Below are 6,773 nucleotides of genomic sequence, written 5' to 3'. Positions count from 1 at the left end.
TTGGAAGAAAGAAATGAATGGATTATTAGTGAGAGGCATCATTGTGACTAGAACAATTACAAGATGTTTGAACACTATCAGCCCAATGCTACCTTATTGCAAAGGCACCAGATGACCTCTAGGATAATGGAATATGCTAATTTGATAGATGGTTGGTTGGTAGAACTTGGTATAGCTAGCTTGCCTACTCTATTTTCATCTTTAGAGAATTGCCATAATCTGGAACTCATAAGAACATCACCTAAAATGGAGGAAAAGAAATCTCATTGCTCTAAGAGAATAAGACACCATTCACCCAAAGTGCATCTAAGAGTTGTGTTTGTGACATTTAGTTGTTGTAGTAGAGGACCTAGTCAACTTCAAGAAGAATCAAGAGAGAGGAGAGTTGTACTTGCTAGTGTGTTACTAATGAGCTAAGAGTGCAATAGAAGCATAGAGGAGTTGCACCATTGTGAGCAAAAGAGGAGAATATGGTCTTATCGAGCCTTTTTTTCTAGTTGCCAATCTTGTAGAGATAGAGCTCGAGTCCTTCAAGCTTAAGCACTAGATCACAAAACCCTTCTAATACTCCTCAACTATGCATGCTAGTAAACTTCCTTGTTATGGACTGAAGGTGCATTTTACCATTTATGCTACAATGTATTGCAATTGGACTCCTCTTGGCTCGCAAAGTTCTAAAATAGTTTTGAGTTTGATGAAGAGTATGTTGGAAATTCTGAGGCTTCAGCTAAAAACTATAATGTTGAAGCTAGTGATGAATGAAAAGATTCATAGAAAGTACATTCTTGAAGGTCATGCTGGATACTATATGAAAATGCTTAGAGAGGAGCCAGAAAATAATCAGTTCCAGTTCATTGCCTTTAACTAAGAAGAAATTGGGTGAGAAGAGCTTGAAAATATTTAGAAGAAATTTCATGCATGTATTCGTGCTGACCCATTGATTAAATACACTGAAAAGCGTGTGCCTTGTGCGAGCAAGAGCTAAAAGATGAAGAAACTTACGTACAAAGAGAGAAAAGCAAACCTAATAAGTCGATTCAATGCTCTTAATAATGATGATGATGAGGAAGAGGAAGAGGAGTAATAGATTTTGTAGCTATTGTTGAGAGAATTGGGGACCAAGTGGGTGGTTGATTTCAAACAACACTCTTGATCATTCACTAACCTTGTCTTGCTTGGAGAATGTCTCATTTTTCTAGCTAGGTAGCATGTTCCAAAATACTATTTGGCACTATTATGAAATCTTTAGTGCCCTTCAATTGATTTGGTAAATTATGAGCATTGATGTTTCATTTAGATAGTTAATTGATAATTACTTGAAATCTTGCATTTAAGTGTATACCAAAAAGAAAAAGAAAAAGAGAAGAGACATGCATATGGCCTATTTTGTTTTTCTAAATCACATGCAAACATAGAGAAGTAATCCTCTAGAGACTTGGTGCACTTGTTTCAATAGTCTTGGCATATACTTTGGTAGTCCTCACACAACCCTTAGCAAAGTGACACGCCACTTGTATACCTTGCTATTCTAAATCTTTGTTGGAGAGTTGCAAAACACATCATCCTTGTCCTCAAGCTATGAAATGGTTTTGTAGAATTTTGTGAAATTATTTGGATATCTTTCATGGATTAGTCTAAAATTGAAGTGTCTTTGGTGTATCATGTTTTAAGAAAAAAGTGTGGTAAGGGTGGATTTTGATAAGTTAAAATTGGACAAAGGTTGACTAGAGGAATTGAGTGGACAAACCTCAAACTATGGAGGTATGATGGTTCTAAATTACAAATCAGCTACTCTAGTTTTTCAAACATAAATTAGAGAATACTTTATGTAGCAACTAGCCTTAAAAGTTTAGCCTTGTAATCATACAGGTTGTTATTGTGGTATGCCATATGAATGTCAAGTGTACAAATTAGCTCTTCTTGGTAGAGACTTGGTTCTAAATATAAAATGATTTAATCTAAACTTTGAATTGATGTTATGGCAAGCCTCCACCACTTATTGTTGTTGTTTTTTAATGTGGTAGTGTCTTTGGTGGCAATGGCAAATAATAACTATTATGTCATTGTGGATAGTACTTAAGGATTTTGGTTTGGTTTTTGAAATATATGTTATTGATTGATGTGACGATTTATTCATTCATGCACATAAAATGTTGTTTTTTAATCCCATTTGTTAAATTGATCATGCCATAAACATGATAGGGTTTAGTCTTTCTATACCTTTGGTTGGTCAAGCAACATAAGATCATGACTCCAATATATAGCTTGGTATTTCTTCATATAGATAATGTCATATTTTTTAAGACTACATTCCCTTGTTTTTTCCTTGCTTTGGTGTGCTAATGGATGCTAATAAAATTGGTTTGTTGAAGACATTTCAATCCTTGAGAAAATTTAGAATTGAGGGTATGGAAGATTTAGATCCCCTTATTGGCAACATACCAATTGACATGTATGGAAGATGTGGTTCCATGGTGAAAGAAGTTTATAAACTATTTGACAAACTAGGTGAGGAAATAGAATATGCCATTAGGCTTGAGGATTGTAGAGGACTTGAGATAGTAATAAAGTACATGACAGATGGTATGCTCTTGAGAGAGGTACTTGTTGATGAAAATATTTTAGCTTATTTTGTGATCATGCTTGATAAGGCACATGAAAGAATGATACATATTGATGTGTTTGGGCTGTTAATAGGGTTGTTTAGTTGGCAACCTGACTTGCACCTAATTGATACATCAACAACACTAGATGATGAAAAGTTTTCAAGTTATTTTTTCAATGCTTGCAACAATATTTTTTGACAAGAGAGTAGCTGAAGAGTTTGGTTGAAGACTAGGGAGGAGGTAGGATATGCCATCATGTGAGGATTGTATAGGACCTGAGATAGTGATAAAATACATGATAAATGGTATGCTCTTGAGAGAGGTACTTGTTGATGAAAATCAGATTATTTTGTGATCACGCTTGATGGTGCACATGAAAGGATGATACATACTGATGCATTTGAGTTGTTAAAAGGGTTAGTTAGTTGGCATCTTGACTTGCATCTAATTGTTACATCAGCACATTAGATATTGACAAATTTTTAGGTTATTTTTTCAACTACAACATATTCATTTGAGAGGTAGGATGTTTTCTATGGAGATATTACATGCAAAGCACCCTGAGAGAGACTATTTGGATGCTACCTTAATCACAATCATGTAGATCCATTTGACTGAACTAGAGGGAGACATATTGTTGTTCTTGACTATTGGATTGGACTCCCAAGCGTCTCTAAGGAGGAAAAGCCCTCATCATTGTGGTCTTTAATTCAAATCTCATTGCCTTCGACCTCAAGAGTGTAGTGTGTTGGTGTAATGTCCCTCTCTTAAGGGCATGGTAGTTTCTACATGCAAGCAAAATTTGAAAGACATGCAAGCACACTTGATGCTGCGTTGGTGCTTCGAGATAATGATACAAGTGGGGTAAACATACTAGCACAAGTTAGTTGTCTTATGTCAATGTAGAGCTTGGCAAGACATCTTGGAGTCTCAGACTTACTTTTCTTGAATTTGTAGGCAATCAATTCATCAATAAAGCATAATGGAATTTCCTTCTCTGCAAGTATGAGATTTGATATAATTCAGCCTTGATCATCTACAATTGTGGAATAGCCTACTCAACCCTTGATCAAGTAATTGTACGACTAAAAAAATTAGGTATCATATAATGATAAGTTTAATAGTGTCATGATAACTAGCCACAAGAGCAATAGCCTCTTGGAATAGGAGCACTCCGAGGGTTTATGGGGGATGATGAACACTGATTAGTTGGCTTGGCAAGGGAGTTTTTACATTCACTATCATGGTAGCAAGGGCACCTTCAAAATCTATATGTATGGAATGTCTTTCCTCCTTCTCAACATGAAGGAATCCAACCATCTCTACTTGAAGGGCCTCAAAAGTTGGCAAGGCATGTCACATATTCCTATTTCATTAATGAGATTGTTGATTGATGAAACTTCTAATTGATAAAACTATGGGTAGCTTTGATTGACGAGGTTGTTATAGCGTGTGCTCTAGATGGTGTTGAAGGGCCTCAATGGCTTGAAGGTATAACTCATTTTGGAGAATTGGATTTGCAAAAGTTTTATCACCTCTTGTCCTATCTTAGTTTTGGTAATTTTGCAACAAAATCTTGCATGTTGATTGGCAAATTGAAAGCGTACTCTTATGATTGCAAGCAGGTACTACTTTGGCTCTACTAGGAATCAACAACTTTCAATTATGATACAAAAGGGTAAATGTAGGTGAGTCTCTTCTCCTCTTTTCCCTTTTTTTGTGGCTAGTTAGTGTGCAATGGTTCCATGAAAACAAACTTCTACTTCATTTGAACATTGGATTGGCTTAGTGTGCTACAATTGTATGGACAAATATGAATGGCAACAAATTGGTACTTGTTCCTTGACCCAAAATTTTTGGATTGTTACAAAAAAGGGGTGTTGTACAAGCATTGATCTCCACATAGAAAGTGACTGCTAGCCTATAATAGAATGGGAATGAGGGTTTAAACTTTAATGGAAGGGATATAGCTTGTATAGATGCTAGCTATATATAATGTTATAGTTGCTAGTTGAGGAAGTCACATTACATTGAAGGTTGGACATTGTAAAGAAATTCACAAACACAAAAAGCAAACACAATTGTATGACAAATGCACAGGTTGAGAAAGAACACAGTTAGGTTTAGGGTAACTTAAGAGACAATGAACACAAAAGAAGAATGGTTTAAGGTAACTAAGCGACAATGAACATAGAAAAAGAAAGAAATAAAGAATGAGTGTTTAACATATATGATGCTCCATGTAGCAAATACACTATGTGGGGTGAATATTGAATCTTGAACTCCCATGTCTCAAGGATTAGGGAAAAGAGTATGAGATGAAGAGTGTGTTATTTCTAATGGATCTCAAAACACAATAGAAAGCCTTTGAAGATGTCAACATACAACAAATGCAATGGAGTAGTCAGGGAAAAAAATAACAAATGCAGTAGTGGTTAATGACATGGTAGTCTAGCAATGATGCAAACCAGTAAAACACAACAAATTGTGTGGACATGGCTGGCTAGCATTGATGTAGACATTAAAAATGCAGGCTCTAATTGGTCATATGATTGCAAACTCAAGCAGCAACACATGTGGCAATATGTGACATGTTGAGATGAGTATAGACAATAGTCGCCAGCTAGATAGTAGAACAAATTAGATTGAAAATGATTGCCAAAATTAGTAGGGAGACTGGACAACATGCATTTAATGTTGGATAGCAGTGGGCAATAGGTCAAACTAAGATATCCTCCATAAACAAGATGTGGACACAGTAGAGATATAGCATCTTCAGAGAGACTGCAAAAATGAGATTGGGGTGAATGGAGGGTAGCCTACCTATTTATAGAAGTTTGGATCCTCCCAAATTAGGGTTCATGCTTATGGGATACAAGCACTCTAGGATAGTGTTTCTTTTTAACAAAGTCTAGCAGCTTTGGTATTTTATATGTTTTGGGATCATTTTAATGAATAATCAAGTTTAGAATGCATTTTTAGCTTGATAGACATCCAATGGCATCTTATATTTGAATTGATCATATCTTCTTTAGACACATCCTTCATGCCATTTGGTGGTGAGGACCATCAATACGCATTGGAATAGGATAATTATCAAAGCATCTTGCGCCCTTCCATATGATAGCCTAAAGTCATGCCTCAACTAGTTTGTGATCAAGTCTATGATAAAACTGTTCTTTTATATCTATTAGATAAGGATTTGTTAAATTCTTTTATGAAAATAGTAAACTTACAATAAGGGATTCATAAATTATGGTAGAAAGTCACGGAGAGTCAAGAACATATCACAAAATAGGTTACATTGGGATATATAAAACATGCCATGAATGCACATGATATATAGGATTTGTATGTAGTGATCTCTTTGGGAAAATTTTGTATGTTCTAATGCGAAATTTATAGATTAAGCCATTGATACATGAGGGTATGAAGCCTGAGTGCTTTGATGTAGAGGATTGGATTGGGCTAGATGAGTTATGTAAATCTATAATCATTTTGTCACTCTCTAAGAAGGTCTACTGTAATGTTGTCTTTGATGAGTAGACCGCCTTGGATTTATGAGATAAGATTTGTAGTGTCTATTATAAGTAGAGCCTTGCCTCTCAAATATATTGGTTGAAGCAACTCATGGACCTTCGTATGAAGGAGGGGACTTCCATGTTTGTCTACTTAAATGAGTTTTATTCTACTTTTAGTCACTTGCCTTTGCAAGGAATTTAACGATAATCTTCCTCCCTCGTTCTTGCTAATTACATTGCCTAAGTCATGGGACACATTCCATGCTGCTATGTGTGCCAATATGCTTGCTGATGGGCTCGAATTCTAGAATGTAGAAGGCGTGCTCTTCAATGAAGAGGTTAACCAAAAGAATGTAGATGCTTTTTGCACCTCTCATGCTTTGACATTCAAAGCAATAATGATAGAAGTGGTAATGAACCTTGTTGAAGAGACTCTGATAAGTCTTATTCTCATCCATGTGAGTAGTCTCATAGTAAGTCATGTGGCACTTAGTCCACATTGACTTGTCACTATTGTGGAAAGCAGGGTCATATTCAGCCACATTGCCATAAAATGCATAATGACAAGCATAAGAAAAGGGAAATGATAAAGTACAAGAAAAGAATGATGATCACAGTATTGTCCCTAGCAAGTCCAATGCCAAGA

The 6,773-nt window shown here is 35.7% G+C and overlaps 1 pseudogene; it reads left to right on the top strand.

The window, feature by feature from the left end:
- The first annotated feature begins 470 nt into the window (after nt 1–470).
- On the top strand, nt 471–1,084 carry LOC148018045 (large ribosomal subunit protein uL18 pseudogene; annotated as a pseudogene).
- The last annotated feature ends 5,689 nt before the right edge of the window (nt 1,085–6,773 follow it).

The sequence above is a fragment of the Lygodium microphyllum genome, chromosome 21 (genome assembly GCF_053477565.2).
Source record: "Lygodium microphyllum isolate KBCC chromosome 21, Lygodium_microphyllum_v1.1.10, whole genome shotgun sequence".
NCBI classification, from domain to species: domain Eukaryota; kingdom Viridiplantae; phylum Streptophyta; class Polypodiopsida; order Schizaeales; family Lygodiaceae; genus Lygodium; species Lygodium microphyllum.
The sequence above is the reverse complement of the archived record's forward strand: the minus strand, read 5'-3'. Positions and strand labels throughout refer to the sequence as shown.